The following is a 19326-nucleotide window of genomic DNA, read 5'->3' on the forward strand; positions in this document are numbered from 1 at the left end:
ATTTTTATTTTTATTTTTTTACCTTTTGAGATAGAGTCTCACTCTGTCACCCAGGCTGGAGTGCAGTGGCACAATCTCAACTCACTGCAACTTCCACCTCCCAGCTTCCAGCAGTTCTCCTGCCTCAGCCTCCTGAGTAGCTTGGATTACAGGCATGTACCATCATACTCGGCTAATTTTTGAGTGATTAATAAAGATGAAATTTCACATGTTGGCCAGGCTTGTCTTGAATTCCTGACCTCAGGTAACTGGCCTGTATCGGGGTCCCAAACTGCTGAGATTGCAGGTGTAAGCTACTACGCCAGACTGAGAAGATTTTTAGTTTAATGTAATTTTATTGTCAAATTTTGCTTTTGTTTCTTGTGCTTTGGGATTATATTTAAAAAGTTCTTGCCCAGATAAATGTTATAGCGTTTCCTCCAGTGTTTACTTCTAGTAGTTTTATACTTTCAGTGTACCATTTTAGTCTTTCATCGATTCTTTGTTGATTTTTGTCAATGATGTAAGTGTCTAATTTCATTCTGCGTATGGATATCCACTTTTCCCAGGACCAATTTATTGAAGAGCCTGTCCTTTCCCTAACATGTGTTCTTGCCACTGTTGTTAAAAATGAGTTCCCTGTAGATGTATGAATTTGTTTCTGGGTTCTCTATTCTCTTCCATTGGTCTGTGTCTGTTTTTATGCCAATATCATGCTGTGTTGATTGTAGTAAATCTTCAAATCAACTAGTGTAGTGCCTCTAACTTTGTTATTTTTGCTCAAGATTATTTTGGCTATTTGGGAACTTTTGAGGTTCCATACAAATTTCAGATTTTTTTATTTTTATTTTTTAAAAAATGACAGTGAAATTTTCACAGCAATAGTATTAAATCTGTATATTGTTTTGGATTGTATGGATATTTAAAAAGTATTATTTAATTCCAATTCATAAATAAGAGACATTTCTTCTTTATTTGTGTCTTCAGCATCTTTTATCAATATTTTATAGTTTTCAGGGTACAGATCTTTCATTTACTTGGTTAAATTTATTTCTTAGTATTTTATTATTCATAGTTGTTGTGAAGGGAAAAGTTTTTCCAACTTCTTTATTGAACAGTTCATTTTTAGTGTATAGAAACACTACTAATTTTTGTATGCTGATTTTGTATCCTTCAACTTTACTGTATCTGTTTATTAGTTCTAATACTTTTTGTTAGAGTCTTTGGCGATTTCTGTATATAACATCATGTCATCTGCAAACAAAGGACAACTCACTTCTTTCTGAATTGGATGTCTTTTATTCTTTTCTCTTGCTTTACTCCCCTGGCAGAACTTTCAGTACTATGTAGAATATAAGTAGTAAGTGGGAGCATCTTTGTCACGTATCTGATCTTGGAGTTAACTTTATACCATCGCTCCATTGAATAAGATGCTATTGATGGGCTTGTCATATGTGGCCCTTATCTTGTTGAGGTATATTTCTAACTGATTTATTGAGAATATGGCATGAAAGAATATAGAATTTTATTTAATGACTTTTCTGCTTCTATTGAGATGATCTTATATGTTTTTTCCCTAATTTTGTTAATATGATGTATCACATTTATTTATTTGTGTATGTTGAACCATCCTTGCATCACAGTGGTAAATCCCCCTTGACTGCATTGAATATTTTTAATGTGCTGCTGAATTTGCTTTGTTACTATCTTGTAAATTAATATTGTATTTATATGTATCAGGTATGTTAGCCTGTAATCTTTTTTTTTCTTAAGCTGCCCTAGTCTAGCTTGTGTATCAGGGGAATGCTGGCCTCATTAAATGAGTTTAGGAGTATTCACCTGTATTACATTGATAGAATTTGTGAAGGATTGTTCATTAAATAGTTGTAGAATTCTGCAGTGAAGCCATTAGATCCTGGGCTTTTCTTTGATGAGATACATTTTCTTACTCATTCAATTTCTTAATTCATTCCTCATCTGTTTAGATTTTATATTTCTTTTTTTTTTGGTTGAATATTCAATTTTTTTATTGCATTTTAGGTTTTGGGGTACATGTGAAGAACATGCAAGATTGTTGCATAGGTATACACTTGGCAATGTGATTTGCTGCCTTCCTCCCCCTCACCTCTATCTTACATTTCTCCCCATGCCATCCCAACCCCCCACCGCCCACTGTCCCTCCCCTATTTCCCCCCAACAGAACCCAGTGTGTAGTGCTCCTCTCCCTGTGTCCATGTGTTCTCATTGTTCAACACCCGCCTATGAGTTGAGAACATGCAGTGTTTGATTTTCTGCTCCTGTGTCAGTTTGCTGAGAATGATGGTTTCCAGGTTCATCCATGTCCCTACAAAGGACACAAACTCATCGTTTTTGATGGCTGCGTAATATTCCATGGTGTATATGTGCCACATTTCCCTGTCCAGTCTATCATCGATGGGCATTTCGGTTGGTTCCAGGTCTTTGCTATTGTAAACTGTGATGCAATGAACATTCGTGTGCATGTGTCCTTATAGTAGAACGATATATAATCCTTTGGATATATACCTAGTAATGGGATTGCTGGGTCAAATGGAATTTCTATTTCTAGGTCCACAAGGAATCACCACACTGTCTTCCACAATGGTTGAACTAATTTACACTCCCACCAACAGTGTAAAAGTGTTCCTATTTCTCCACATCCTCTCCAGCATCTGTTGTCTCCAGATTTTTTAATGATCGCCATTCTAACTGGCATGAGATGGTATCTCAATGTAGTTTTGATTTGCATTTCTCTAATAACTAGTGATAATGAGCATTTTTTCATATGTTTGTTGGCCTCATGTATGTCTTCTTTTGTAAAGTGTCTGTTCATATCCTTTGCCCACTTTTGAATGGGCTTGTTAGTTTTTTTCTTGTAAATCTGTTTTAGTTCTTTGTAAATTCTGGATATCAGCCCTTTGTCAGATGGGTAAACTGCAAAAATTTTTTCCCATTCTGTTGGTTGCCGATTCACTCTAATGACTGTTTCTTTTGCTGTGCAGAAGCTGTGGAGTTTGATTCGGTCCCATTTGTCTATTTTGGCTTTTGTTGCCAATGCTTTTGGAGTTTTGGTCATGAAGTCCTTGCCTACATCTATGTCCTGAATGGTTTTGCCTAGATTTTCTTCTAGGATTTTTATGGTGTTAGGTCTTATATTTAAGTCTCCAATACATCTGGAGTTAATTTTAGTGTAAGGTGTCAGGAAGGGGTCCAGTTTCTGCTTTCTGCACATGGCTAGCCAGCTTTCCCAACACCATTTATTAAACAGGGAATCCTTTCCCCATTGCTTGTTTTTGTCTGGTTTGTCAAAGATCAGATGGTTGTAGATATGTTGTGTTGCCTCCAAGGCCTCTGTTCTGTTCCATTGGTCTATATCTCTGTTTTGGTACCAGTACCATGCTGTTTTGATTACTGTAGACTTGTAGTATAGTTTGAAGTCCGGGAGTGTGATGCCTCCCTCTTTGTCCTTTTTGCTTAGAATTGACTTGGCTATGCGGGCTCTCTTTTGGTTCCATATGAAGTTTCAAGTGTTTTTTTTCCAGTTCTGTGAAGAAGGTCATTGGTAGCTTGATGGGGATAGTGTTGAATCTGTAAATGACTTTGGGCAGTATGGCCATTTTCACGATATTGATTCTTACTAACCGTGAACATGGAATGTTTCTCCATCTGATTGGGTCCTCTCTTATTTCATTGAGCAGTGGTTTGTAGTTCTCCTTGAAGAGGTCCTTTACATTTCTTGTTAGTTGTATTCCTAGGTATTTTATTCTCTTTGTAGCAATTGTGAATGGCAGTTCATTCTTGATTTGGCTCTCTTTAAATCTGTTATTGGTATATAGGAATGCTTGTGATTTTTGCACATTGATTTTGTATCCTGAGACTTTGCTGAATTTACTTATCAGTTTCAGGAGACTTTGGGCTGAGATGATGGGGTCTTCTAGATATACAATCATGTCGTCTGCAAATAGAGACAATTTGACTTACTCCTTTCCTATCTGAATGCCCTTTATTTCTTTTTCTTGCCTGATTGCTCTAGCTAGAACTTCCAGTACTATATTGAATAGGAGTGGTGAGAGAGGGTGTCCTTGTCTAATGTCAGATTTCAAAGGGAAGGCTTCCAGTTTTTGCCAGTTCAGTGTGATATTGGCTGTTGGTTTGTCATAAATAGCTTTTATTATTTTGAGATACATTCCGTCAACATCTAGCTTATTGCGGGTTTTTCGCATAAAGAGCTGTTGAATTTTGTCAAAGGCCTTCTCTGCATCAATTGAGATAATCATGTGGTTTTTGTCTTTGGTTCTGTTTATGTGGTGAATTACGTTTATGGACTTGCATATGGTGAACCAGCCTTGCATCCCTGGGATGAATCCTACTTGATCATGGTGGATAAGCTTTTTGATGTGCTGTTGCAATCGGCTTGCCAGTATTTTATGGAAGATTTTTGCATCTATGTTCATTATGGATAATGGCCTGAAGTTTTCGTTTCTTGTTGAGTCTCTGCTGGGTTTTGGTATCAGGATGATGTTGGTCTCATAAAATGATTTGGGAAGGATTCTCTCTTTTTGGATTATTTGGAATCGTTTCAGAAGGAATGGTACCAGCTCCTCTTTGTATGTCTGGTAGAACTCAGCTGTGAACCCGTCTGGACCTGGGCTTTTCTTGGGTGGTAGGCACTTAATTGCTGCCTCAACTTCAGACCTTGTTATGGGTCTATTCAGGGTTTCGACTTCTTCCTGGTTTAGGTTTGGGAAGAGGCAAGTGTCCAGGAATTTATCCATTTCTTCCAGGTTTACTAGTTTATGTGCATAGAGTTGTTTGTAATAATCTCTGATGATGGTTTGAATTTCTGTGGAATCTCTGGTGATATCCCCTTTATCATTTTTTATTGCGTCAATTTGGTTATTCTCTCTTCTCTTTTTTATTAATCTGGCTAGTGGTCTGTCTATTTTGTTGATCTTTTCAAAAAACCAGCTCCTGGATTTATTGATTTTTTGAAGGGATTTTTGTGTCTCTATCTCCTTCAGTTTTGCTCTGATCTTAGCTATTTCCTGTCTTCTGCTAGGTTTTGAGTTTTTTTGATCTTGCTCCTCTAGCTCTTTCAACTTTGATGATAGGGTGTCAATTTTAGATCTCTCCTTTCTTCTCATGTGGGCACTCACTGCTATATATTTTCCTCTAGAGACTGTTTTAAATGTGTTCCAGAGATTCTGGTATGTTGTGTCTTCATTATCATTGGTTTCGAAGAACATCTTTATTTCTGCCTTCATTTCATTGTTTTTCCAGTCAACATTCAAGAGCAAGTTGTTCAGTTTCAATGAGGCTGTGCGGTTCTGAGTTCAGTTCTGAATTCTGAGTTCTAATTTGATTACACTGTGGTCTGAGAGACTGTTTGTTATGGTTTCTATTCTTTTGCATTTGCTGAGGAGTGATTTGCTTCCAATTATGTGGCCAATTTTAGAGTAGGTGTGATGTGGTGCTGAGAAGAATGTATATTCTGTGGATTTGGGTTGGAGAGTTCTCTAAATGTCTATTAGGTTTGTTTGTTCCAGGTCTGAGTTCAAGTCCTGGATATCCTTGTTAATTTTCTGTCTGGTTGATCTGTCCAATATTGACAATGGGGTGTTAAAGTCTCCCACTATTATTGTGTGGGAGTCTAAGTCTCTTTGTAATTCATTAAGAACTTGCCTTATGTATCTGGGTGCTCCTGTATTGGGTGCATATATATTTAGGATCATTAGCTCTTCTTGGTGCATTGATCCTTTTACCATTATGTAGTGTCCTTCTTTGTCTCTCTTGATCTTTGTTGTTTTAAAGTCTATTTTATCAGAGACAAGAATTGCAACTCCTGCTTTTTTTTGCTCTCCATTTGCTTGGTAAATCTTCCTCCATCCCTTTATTTTGAGCCTTTGTGTATCCTTGCATGTGAGATGGGTTTCCTGGATACAGCACACTGATGGGTTTTGGCTCTTTATCGAATTTGCCAGTCTGTGTCTTTTGATTGGGGCATTTAGTCCATTTACATTTAGGGTTAATATTGTTATGTGTGAATTTGATACTGCCATTTTGATGCTAGCTGGCTGTTTTGCCCTTTAGTTGACATAGATTCTTCATTGATGCTCCTTACCATTTGGTTTATTTTTGGAGTGGCTGGTACTGGTTGTTCCTTTCTATGTGTAGAGCCTCTTTCAGAAGCTCCTGTAAAGCAGGCCTGGTGGTGATGAAATGTCTGAGTACTTGCTTGTTCGCAAAGGATTTTACTTTTCCTTCACTTATGAAGCTTAGTTTGGCTGGATATGTAATTCTGGGTTGAAAGTTCTTTTCTTTAAGGATGTTGAATATTGGCCCCCACTCTCTTCTGGCTTGTAGGGCTTCTGCCGGGAGATCTGCTGTGAGTCTGATGGGCTTCCCTTTGTGGGTAACCCGACCTTTCTCTCTGGCTGTCCTTAGTATTTTCTCCTTCATTTCAACCCTGGTGAATCTGACAATTATGTGCCTTGGGGTTGCTCTTCTTGACAAATATCTTTGTGGTGTTCTCTGTATTTCCTGGACTTGAATATTGGTCTGCCTTGCTAGGTTGGGGAAGTTTTCCTGGATAATATCCTGAAGAGTATTTTCCAGCTTGGATGCATTCTCTTCGTCGCATTCAGGTACACCTATCAAACGTAGATTAGGTCTTTTCACATAGTCCCACATTTCTTGGAGACTTGTTCATTCCTTTTTACCCTTTTTTCTCCAGTCTTTCCTTCCCGTTTTATTTCATTGAGTTGATCTTTGACCTCTGATATCCTTTCTTCTGCTTGGTCCATTCGGCTGTTGAAACTTGTGCATGATTCACGAAGTTCTTGTGTTGTGTTTTTCAGCTCCATCAGTTTACTTATATTTCTCTCCAATTTGTCCATTCTTGTTAGCATTTCATCAAATCTTTTTTCAAGGTTCTTAGTTTCTTTGCATTGGGTTAGAACATGTTCTTTTAGCTCACTGAAGTTCCTTACTGCCCACCTTCTGAAGTGTGATTCTGTCATTTCATCACACTCATTCTCCATCCAGTCTTATTCCCTTGCTGGTGAGGAGTTGTGATCCCTTGTAGGAGGAGATGTGTTCTGGTTTCGGGTGTTTTCATCCTTTTTGCACTGGTTTCTTCCCATCTTCGTGGATTTATCCACCTGTTGTCTTTGTAGTTGCTGACTTTCAGTTTGGGTCTCTGAACGGATGTCCAATTTGTTGATAATGAAACTATTTCTGTTTCTTAGTTTTCCTTCTAACAGTCTGGCCCCTCTGTTGTAGGGCGGCTGAGGTCCACTCCAGGCTCTGCCTGCCTGGGGTCACCTGCAGCAGCTGCAGAACAGTAACGGTTGCTACCAGTTTCTTTTTCTGCTATGTTTGTCCCAGAAGGCTACTCGCTAAATGTCAGTCTGATCTCTCCTTTATGAGGTGACTCTGGATATACGGGGGTCTTGGATCTGCTTCAGGAGACGGTCTGTCCTTTATATAAGCTCAAGTGCTGAGTTGTGAGCTCCGTTTTTCATTCAGGGCTGCTGGGCAGGTACGTTTAGGTCTGCTGCAGCAGAACTCATAAACGCCTTTTTTTTTTTTCCCCCCAGGTGCTCTGTCCCAGGGAGTTAGGGCTTTATGAGTTTCCATTGTGCTGCTGCCTTTTTTCAGGGCTGCCCTGTGCAGCAAGGAGGTAGCCTATTCACTGTCTGTCTGCAGAGGCTTTGCTGAGCTACTGTAGGCTCCGCCCAGCTGTTGTGTGAACTTCCCTGCAGTCCTGTTTATATGGGTGTAGTTAGAACTGTCTCAGCATTGGTGGCCCACCTCTGTAATGGCAGACTCTCACTGGAATGGTAGGTTGCCTTGGCAATGGCGGATTGCCTTGGCAATGGCGGGCTTCCTCAGCAACAGCGGACTACCTCCATAGTGGTGGAGTGCCTCGGCAATTGCCGATGCCCCTCCCCAGAGCTGGGCCATCCCGGGTTCAGCTGTGCTTGCTGTGAAATTTTCAATCCAAAGAGTTTCTGATTGCTGTTCTTTTGTGGGGGTGGGACCAGCCGAGCCTGATCACTTGGCTCCCTGCCTCAGAACCTTTTGTTTTTTAGTTGAACAGCCGACTCTCTCCCAGGTGTTCTAGTTGCCTATTGAAAATGTGCCAGGATCTGTGTGCTTTCCCATGTGGTGACTCACTGTGCCAGCTTAAACAGTGGCGCTGAGATTCATGGGGCTTTTTTTTTTTTTTTGTCTGGGAATCTCCTGGCCTGGCTCCCTGTTTCAGACCCCTTTTTAGTCAGATGAATGGGCGACTGCGCCTTCCCGGGCTCCAATCACCAGCTAAAAGGGCACCCGGACCAGTGTATTTTGTACGGGGAACTGCTGTGCTGGGGTGCCGCAAAGCAGCCGCATGGGCCAAAACAGCCACAGGGACCAAAATGGCCGCACCAGCCAAAACAGTCACACTGGCAACCTGTGGGGCTCCTCCACCAGAGAATCTCCTGGTCTGTGGGCAATAAATATCTGTCTGGAAATGTGGCGTCCAGTCACCCTCTGCACTTTCACTGGGAGCTGCAATTCTGAGCTGTTCCTAAATGACCATCTTGGATCTGGATCCCAATTTTATACTTCTTTATAATTCAGTTTTGGTAAGTACTATGTTCAGAAATTAATCCATTTATTCTAAGCTATCTGATTAGTTGATGTATATTTTTTCAGTGGCCACTTATAATGTTTTGTATTCATGTGGTATCAGTTCTAATGTTACCCATTTCATTTCTGATTTTATCTATTTGAGTCTTTTTTTGTTGTTGTTTTCCTAGTTAGTCTAGGTAAGGGTTTATCAATTTTGTCTATCTTTTCAAAAAGTAACCTAGTTTCTTTGATGTTTTCTATTGTTTAGTCTCTAATTTATTTCTGCTTTGATAGTTATTATTTTTCTTTCTTTTAAAAACTTCAGGCTTTGTTTTTTTTTAATAGTTATTTTAAGTACAAGTTTAGATTATTTATTTGAGATCTTTATTTTTTATGATGTATGTACTTATTGCAATAAACATTTCTTTTAGAACTCCTTTTGCTGCTTCTCATATATCGCATTTCTCTTTTTGTTTTCCATATGTTTACATTTATTTTTCAAATTATTTCACTGATTATTAAAGAGCATTTTCAGGAACAGAGACTGCTATGAACAATTACATTAACATATTAAATCACATTCAATAGATTCTTAGATGCATGAAAACTATCAAGATTGAATTACAAAAAAATTTAAAAGCTGAACAGATCAATAATAAGTAGGAGGATTTAATCAGTACTAAAGAATATCCCATCAACAAAAAAACCCTGGACCTGATGGCTTCTACCAAATTAGATACAGAAGTATTTTGCCATAATAAAGGCCATATATGACAAGCTCACGGCTAAAATCATAGTCAATAATAAAATGTTGAAAACCTTTCCTCTAAAATCAGAAAAAGACAATGATGTCCACTCTCACCACTTGCATTTAATATTGAATTGGAATTACAAGCCAGGGCAATTAGTCAAGAAAAAAATAAATAAAAGTTATCCTAATCAGAAAGGAAGGAGTTAAATAGTCTCTCTCTGCAAATGACAGGATCTTATGTATAGAAGACCCGAAAGATTCCATCAACAAAATGATTAGAACTAACACACAAATGCAATATAGTTATAGGATACAAAATCAACACATAAATATTAGTTGTGCTTGTAAACACTAATCATTAACAACCTGTAAATAAATTAGAAAAAAAATCCATTTACAATAGCACCAATAAAAATAAAATATTAGGGATAAACTTAACTAAGAAGATAAAAGACTTGAACACTGAAAACTGAAAAATATTACTGAAAGAGTTAACATATACAAATGAAAAGACATTCCATCTTCATGTATTGAATGAATTAATATTGTTAAAATGTCTATACAACCCAAAATAATCTACAGATTTAGTTCAATCCTTATCAAAATTCTGACGACACTGCTCACAGAAATAGAAAATTCTGAAATTTATATGAAATTACAAAAGACCCTTCATTGCCAAAGTGATCTTAAGAAAGAGGAACTAAGTAAGGGAAATCATACTTCCTGAATGTAAAATATATTACATAGTTAGAGTGAGTAAAACAAATGATAATAACACAGAGACAGACACGTAGATGAATAAAACAGACCACAGAGCCCAGAACTATCTACACATGTATTGCCAATTGATCTTTGACAAGGGTGGCAAGAAGACACAACGGGGAAATTTAGTCTCTTCAACACATGGTGCTGGGAAAACTGGATATCCACATATAAAATAAATTAGACTCTTGTCATACACTCTACACAAACATAAATTCAGAATAGATTAAAGACATATGTAATACTTAAAATTATTACACTCCTAGAAGAAAATACAGGGAAAAAAGTTTATTGACATTGGTACAGGCAATGATTTCATGGATAACACACCAAAGCACAGGCATCAAAGAGAAAAATAAAGTGGGACTATACAAAACTACAAATTTTTTGTACAGAAAAGGTAACAATAAATGGACTGTAAAGGCAACATACAGAATTGGAGAAAAATAATTGCAAACCTTATACCTAATGAGAAATTAATATCAAAATATATAAGAAACTCCTACAACTCAATAGCAAGAATAAATAAATCAATACATAACTTGAAAGTGGGCAAAGGACTTGAATAGATATTTCTCCTAAGAAGAACAAGAAATGGGCAACAGGTATATTTGGATATGCTCCACACCACTAAAGTTCTTTGAAACCAAAGAGAACAAAGATGCAACAGACCAGAATCTCTGGGATACAACTAAACACTGTTAACAGGGAAGGTTATGGCACTAAATGCCAATGGGAGAAAGCAGTAAAGATCTAAAATCCATACCCTAACATCACAATTAAAAGAACTAGAGAAGCAAGAGCAAAGAAATTCAGAGCTAGAAGACAAGAAATAACTAAGATCAGAGCAGAACTGAAGGAGATAGAGACACACAAAAAAACCTTTAAAAAATCAATGAATACAGGAGCAGTTTTTTTTGAAAAGATTAACAAAATAGACTGCTAACCAGACTATTAAAGGAGAATGGAGAGAAAAATTAAATAGACATAATAAAAAATGTCAAAGGGGATATCACCACTGATCTCACAAAAATAGAAACTACCATCACAGAATACTATAAATACCTCTATGCAAATAAACTAGAAAATCTAGAAGAAATGGATAAATTTCTGGACACATACACCCTCCCAAGACTAAAGCAGGAAAAAGTTGAATCCCAGAATAGACCAATAAGAACTTTTGAAAATGAGGCAGTAATTAATAGCTCACCAACCAAAAAGAAAGCCCATGACCAGACAGATTCACAGCTGAATTCTACCAGAGGTACAAGGATTAGCCAGTACCATTCCTTCTGAAACTATTCCAAACAATAGAAAAACAGAAACTCCCTTCTAACTCATTTTATGAGGCTACCATCATCCTGATAACAAAACCTGGCAGAAACAAAACAAAACAAAGAAAACTTCAGACCAATATCCCTGCTGGACATTAATGTGAATATACTCAATAAAATACTGGCAAACCAAATCTAGCAGCACATCAAAAAGCTTATCTACCACAATCAAGTCAGCTTCATCCCTGAAATGCAAGGCTGGTTCAACATATGCAAATCAATAAACGCAATCCATCACATAAACAGAACCAATGACAAAAAACACATGATTACCTCAATAGATGCAGAAAAGGCCTTTGATAAAATTCAACACCACTTCATGCTAAAAACCCTCAATAGCTAGATATTGATGGAAGGTATCTCAAAATACTAAGAGCTATTTATGACAAACCCATAGCCAAAATCATACTGAATGAGCAAAAGCTGGAAGCATTCTTTTTGAAAACTGGGACAAGACAAGGATGCCCTCTCTCACCACTCCTATTCAACATAGTATTGGAAGTTCTGGTCAGGGCAATCAGGCAAGAGAAAGAAATAAAGAGTATTTGAATAGAAACAGAAGAAGTTAAATTATCTCTGTTTGCAGATGACATTGAATATTTAGAAAGCCCCATCATCTCAGCCCAAAATCTCCTTAAGCAGATAAGCAACTTCAACGAAGTCTCAGAATACAAAATCAATGTGCAAAAATCACAAGTATTCCTGTACACAAATAATAATAGACAGAGAGCCAAATCATGAGAGAACTCTCATTTACATTTGCTACAGAAAGAATAAATTACCTAGGAATACAATTTACAAGGGATGTGAAGAACCTCTTCAAGAAGAACTACAAGGCGCTGCTCGAGAAAAAAAGAGAGAACACAAACAAATGAAAACACACTCCATGCTCATGGAGAGAAGAATCAGTATCATAAAAATGGCCATACTGCCCAAATTAATTTACAAATTCAATGCTATCCCTATTAAGCTACCATTGACTTTCATCACATAATTTTAAAAAGCTACTTTAAATTTTATTTGGGAACAAAAAAGTGCCCATATAGCCAAGACAATTTTAAGCAAAAAGAACAAAGCTGGAGGCATTGCCCTACCTAACTTCAAACTATACAACAAAGCTACACTAACCAAAACAGCATGCTACTGGTACCAAAACAGATATATAGACCAATGAAACAGAACAGAGGCCTCAGAAATAATGCCACACATCTACAACCATCTGATCTTTGAAAACCCTGACAAAAACAAGCAACTGGGAAAGGATTTCATATTTAATAAACAGCGTTGGGAAAACTGGCTAGCCATATACAAAAACCTCAAACTAGATCCCTTCCTGACACCTTATACAAAAAGGAACTCAAGGTGGATTAAAGACTTAAACATAAGACCTAAAACCATAAAAATCCTAGAAGAAAACCTCAACAATACCATTCAGGACATAGGCATAGGCAAAGACTTCATGATGAAAACATCAAAAGCAATGGCAACAAAAGCCAAAATAGACAAATGGAATCTGATTAAACTAATGGACTTCTGCACAGCAAAAGAAACCATCATCAGAGTGAACTGTCAACCTACAGAATGAGAGAAAATTTTTGCAATCTATCTATCTGACAAAGGGCTAATATTCAGAATCTACAAAGAAAGTAAACAAATTTCAAGACTAAAACAAACAATATCATCAAAAAGTGGGCAAAGCTGGAGGCATTGCACTACCTGACTTCAAACTATATGACAAAGCTACAGTAACCAAAACAGATATATAGACCAATGAAACAGAAGAGAGGCCTTGGAAATAATGCCAAACATCTACGGCCATCTGATCTTTGAAAAACTTGACAAAAACAAATATGAACACACGCTTCTCAAAAGAAGACATTCATGTAGTCAACAAACATGAAAAAAAGCTCATCATCACTGGTCATTACAGAAATGCAAATCAAAATCACAATCAGTTACCATCTCACGCCAGTTAGAATGATGATCAATAAAAAGTGGGGAAACAACAGGTGCTGAAGAGGATGTGGAGAAATAGGAATGCTTTTACACTGATGGTGGGAGTGTAAATTAGTTCATCCATTGTGGAAGACACTGTGGTGATTCCTCAAGGATCTAGAGCTAGAAATACCATTTGACCCAGCAATCCTAGTACTGGGTATATACCCAAAGGATTATAAAATCATTCTATTATAAAGACACATGCACACGTATGTTTACTGCAGCACTGTTCACAATAGCAAAGACTTGGAACCAATCCAAATGTCCATCAGTGATAGATTGGATAAAGAAAATGTGGCACATATACACCATGGAATACTGTGCAGCCATTAAAAAGGATGAGTTTGTGTCCTTTGCAGGGACATGGATGAAGCTGAAAACGATCATTCTCAGCAAACTAACACAGGAACAGAAAACCAAACACCACATGTTCTCACTCATAAATGGGAGTTGAATAATGAGAATACATAGACACAGGGATGGGAACATCATACACTGGAGCCTGTCAGAGTTGGAGGGCTAGGAGAAGAATAGCATTAGAAGAAATATCTAATGTTGGGGACAGTTTGATGCGTGCAGCAATCCACCATGGCACATGTATACCTATGAAGGAAACTTGCATGTTCTGCACATGTATCCCAGAACTTAAAGTGTAATTTAAAAATTAAATAAATAGATACAAATAAAAATCACAGCAAGATATCACCTCATACCTGTTAGGATAGATATTATCAAAAAATAACAAATAACAAGTCTCAGCAAACCCTTGTACACCATTGGTGAGAATGACAAATGGTGCAGCAACTTAAAAAAAAAAAAAACAGTACTGAGGTTCTCCCCAAATTAAAAATAGAACTGCCATATATTCTAAAGATCATATGGCAATGATAAGCTACTGATATCTGCACCTGGAAGAGGTATATGCATTCCTATGTTGATTGCAGCATTATTTACAATGGCCAAGATAAGAAGATAATCCAAATGCCCATAAATGTATGAATGGATAAAGAAAATATGGTATACATACAATGTAATATTATTCAGCCTAATAGAAGTAAATCTTGCCCTTGCTAGCAACATGAATAAACTTTGAGAACATTATGCTAAGTTAAATAAGCCAGTTGCATAAAGACAAATACTTTAGGACCCCACTTACATAAGGAATGTAAAATAGGCAGACTCATTGAAGCAGAGGTACAGTGGCAGTTGGTTGCCATGGGTTATGGGAGATGGAATGGGAAGTTTCTGTTCAATAGGTATAAAATTTAGGTTATATAAGATAAATAAATTCTAGATATCTGCTGGACAACATTGTCCTATAGTTAACAATACTGTATTGTGCACTTAAAAATTTGTCAAGACAGTAGATCTCATGTTAAGACTTTTTATCACAATAAATGATTATTTGGCTTAATTTTTTAAAGACAAACATTCTATAGCAGAGAAATATTTTCAGTATTTTATTAGGATTCCATTATCATTGTGATCCCAGTACTGCTGTGAAAGACCACACTCCATAAAAAGAAGATAAAACTATTTTTCAATTAATTTAGCAAATAAAATGGCTTTACAGAAACAACATCATTTGTAGCCTCTTTCATCAGATTTTGCATGTTGCTATGGACTAATTTTAAAAAGTGCTCTCTCTCTTGTTTTGTGAGGAAAACTTGATATTTACTAGTGAGCTCATCTCTGAGAAGAGTGCTCACTTGTGTCATGTCCAAACGTATATAAAGTAGCAGTTCAGAGCTCTAAAATCTCTTAATTCTGGTCTGCCTCCTTAGGCAAGTGTCAAGGGGCAAATAGCAGGATATAGTTCTGCTTCTTGCTTTCTTCCATTAGAGTTATATGATGGAAGATTTAGTTTGACCTTTTTTTCTTTTCTTTTCTTTTTTTTTTTTTTTTTTTTTTTTGGAGAGAAGCAGAAAGAACAGACTTCGTGGCTTTATTCAGTTTCCTGCAGCCAAAGCAACCACATGTCATGAATGTGTGCTACTTGGGCTCACTAGAGTTCTTCAGGAAGACAAAGTTATCAGAGATAACACAAACACAACACTTACCTAGTGGTATTATAGAATTATAACATTACATATAGAGAGATAGACAGCTAGACACATATATATCATTCATACACACACACACACACACACACACACACATATATTTGTAAAGAGTAGTATAAGGAAATTTAAGGATTATTTATTGGAAATCCATAATTTTATAGAGTATTATGGACTGAATGTTTATCTCTCCCAAAAAAATTCATATGTTGAAATTCTACCTCCCAATGTGATGGTATTTAGTGGTGAGGCCTTTGTGAGATGATTAGGGCAGAAGTCTCATATATGGGATTAGATTCTAATAAAAGAGACCCACAAAAATCTCTCTCACTCCTTCTACCATGTGAGGACACAGACAAAAGGCGGTCTGCAACCCGGAAGAGGACCCTCAGCAGAACCTGGCCATGATGACATTCTGAACTTGCACTTTCAGCCTCCAAAACTGTAAGAAGTAAATTTCTGTTGCTTATAAGCCACCCAGTTTATAGCATTTTTAATAGCAGCCCACATGGACTAAGACACAGGGAATCATAGATTCATAGGTACTAAGTCTTACCAGTTGTTGGTAAGACGGCAACTCCAAGATTAGGTTGTCTTTTCCAAGATATGAATGTTTGAATTCAAATGTATTTATATAAAATTTCTGAATAGTTTGATTTGCATATCCCAATTCAGGGACAACCTATGTACATTACCAATAGCCTTATTTCAAGTTATGCTGAGAATTTACAAATTTTGGTCACCAGTGCTTCACATTGAGGCAGTGATGATCTATTTGCACATAATTTTACACACTGCACATGTATGCACTGGTTGTGAAATATATTCTTCATTCATTCGTATACTAAATGCACATTTATTTTGAGCACCTGCTTTGTGCAAAGAAAAAAGATACATATAATACAGAACCAAGAAACTTTCCAACACTGGGCCTTTAAACTATAGTTTAGAGAGAAAAACAGTATTTTTCCAATCACATCCATTTTTATGCTATGACAACTCTTCTTCTTGTACTATGTCATTAAGATCTCTGCACTTTATAGCTTCAAAGAAGCTTATTGCAAGCAATATTTTACATTTATGTTTTGTATTTTCTATCAAGTCACTTTCCAAACTACACACATATATCATCACTGTTGGTAACTAACTCATGGGATAGAAAATACACAGATGTAATACTTTTGTCCAACACACAAAAAGATTAGATAGAAAACAGAATGATAGGTCATCTAGAAAACAAAACAATATGTAACAAAACAAACACTAACTCTTGTCTTCTTTTAAACAAACCACCCTAGGAGACTTTTTACCTACAGAGAGAATTCAAAAAATTAAATCATTTAGCATGATTTTTAAAAATACCTCATTTAAACAGAACTGAAAAAAAATTGACATCCCAAAATCCACACAAAGAATCAACAAAACCAAAAATTGTTTCTTTGAAAAGCTAAAGAAGATTGATAGGCCACAAGCAAGATTAACAAAGAAAAAAAAAAGAAAGGACCTAAATAAGTGCAATCAGAAATGACAACAGGAACACTGCAACTAATCCCACTGAAATATAAAAGTTTCTTGAAGACTATTATGAATATCTCTATGGACACAAATTTGAAAACCTAGAGAAAATGGATAAATTCCTGGAAACAGACAACTTCCCAAGGTTGTATCAGAAGGAAACTGAAACCCTGAACAGATTCAAGTTCTAAAACTGAATTGGTAGTAAGCCTGCCAACCAAACAGCCTTGAATTACATAAATTCAAAGCCAAATTTTACCACATGTACAAAGAGCTGGTACTAATTCTACTGAAACTATTTCAAAAAATAGAGGAGAAGATTTTTCTTCCTAACTCATTCTGTGAAGCCAGCATCATCCTAATACCAAAACCTGGCAAAAATACAATAAAAAAGAAAGTGATGGGCCAATATCCTCGATGAACACAGATGCAAAAATACTCTACTAGAAATACTGCAAGCTGAATCCAGCAGCATATGAAAAAAAATTAATTAATTGATAAGAGGGAATTAATTAAACTAAACAGCTTCTACACAGCAAAATAAACTATTAATAGAATAAAAAGACAACCAACAGAATAGGAAAAAATATTTATAAACTACGTATCCAGCAAAGGTCTAATATCCAGAATCTATAGTTAAAAATAACAATCAAAAAGAAATAACCCTATTAAAAAGTGGGCAGAAAACATAAATGAACACTTCTGAAAAGAAGAAAAATAAGTAACCAATTTGAAAAAATGACGAATATCACTAATCATCAGAGAAACACGAATAAAAACCACAACGAGATACCATCTCACACTAAAAAAAAAAAAAGAAAAGAAAATGCTGGTAATGCTGTGAAAAAAAAAAGGTAATGCTTATACACTGTTGGTGGACAATGTAAATTAGATTAGTTGAGCCACTGTGGAAAGCAGTTTGGCAATTTCTCAAAGAACTTAAAACAGAACTATCATTTGATCCAGTAATCCTATTACTGAGTATATATGCCAAGGAAATTATATAATTCTACCAAAAAGTCACATGCACTCATATGTTCATCACAGCACTACTTATGATAGCAAAGAAATGGAATCAACCTAGGTGCCCATCAGTGGTGAACTTGATGAAGAAAATGTGGCACATATATACCATGGAATACTATGCAGCCCTAAAAAGGAATAAAATTATATTTCCCATAGCAACATGGATGCAGCTGGAGGCCATTATCCTAAACAAATTAATACAGGAACAGAAAACCAAATATTGCATGCTCTTACTTATAAGTGGAAGTTAAACATTGGGTATGCATAGACATTAACAATGGGAGCAATATATATTGGACACTACTGGTAGGGAGAAAGGGAGGGAAGAAAGGACTGAAAGCTTTCTATGAAGTACTATCCTTGCTGTTATGGTGACAGGCTCATTCATACTTCAAACCTCTACATCACACGATACACCCAAATAACAAACTTGCACATTTTCCCTTAGTCTAAAAGAAAATTGGAAATTATTTTAAAAATATCTGCTTTAAAACCTTTTCTCCCAGTAGGGGAGAAACTAGTTTCACTCTTTATTTTTATGGAACTTCAGAAGTTCATTAAACGTATGCACAAGATGTGAGAACATTGGTATCAGCGTTATTTATAATATATCACCACAAAAAGTTATTCAGGGCTTCCAGAAACTCAAGAATGGGTATAAAAATAAGCAAACCTAAGGTACAAACTATTTTTAATAATAGAGGATCTATCATTAGTTGAATTTCTGTGGTGTAACAATCTTTTTCTTGCCATTTTCGCGTAAAAAAAGTCATTGACTTAAGATGGTTCAACTGATGATCATTTGACTTCAGGAGGTGTGAAAGTAATATACATTCAATATAAACCACACTTTACAATTTGATTTTTTATCTTCTCTCAGGCTCACTATATGCAGCATGATTCTCTTTCACAACGATGGGTAGCAGCAGCCAGCCACTGCACCCAATCCACCATGCTTTCATAAGAGTAAACAACTGATACTCTGTAGTGTGCTGTGTTGCTAGATGGTTTTGGTCAACTGTAGGCTAGTATAAGTGTTTAAGCATTTTTTAGGTAGGCTAGGCTAAGTTATGATGCTCTGCAAGACTGGTGCATTAAATGCACTTTAAACTGATAACATTTTCATGTTATAAAGGGTTTATCAGGACATGACCACATCATGTATCAAAGAACATCTCTACTATCTTCAATTTTTACAACAATAGTACCAGACTGACATTCCATTTTTATTTAACAATTGAGAAAACTGAGGCTCAGGTGTAAAGTG

At 36.4% G+C, this 19326-nt stretch overlaps 1 pseudogene; it reads left to right on the forward strand.

Annotated features, from left to right (window-relative positions):
* The first annotated feature begins 8279 nt into the window (after positions 1 to 8279).
* LOC116536571 overlaps positions 8280 to 19326 on the forward strand; it is a 74341-nt pseudogene continuing 63294 nt past the window's right edge.

This window comes from Sapajus apella, unplaced genomic scaffold (assembly GCF_009761245.1).
Source record: "Sapajus apella isolate SASKATOON/1434 unplaced genomic scaffold, GSC_monkey_1.0 scaffold102, whole genome shotgun sequence".
In the NCBI taxonomy this organism is placed as follows: Eukaryota; Metazoa; Chordata; class Mammalia; order Primates; family Cebidae; genus Sapajus; species Sapajus apella.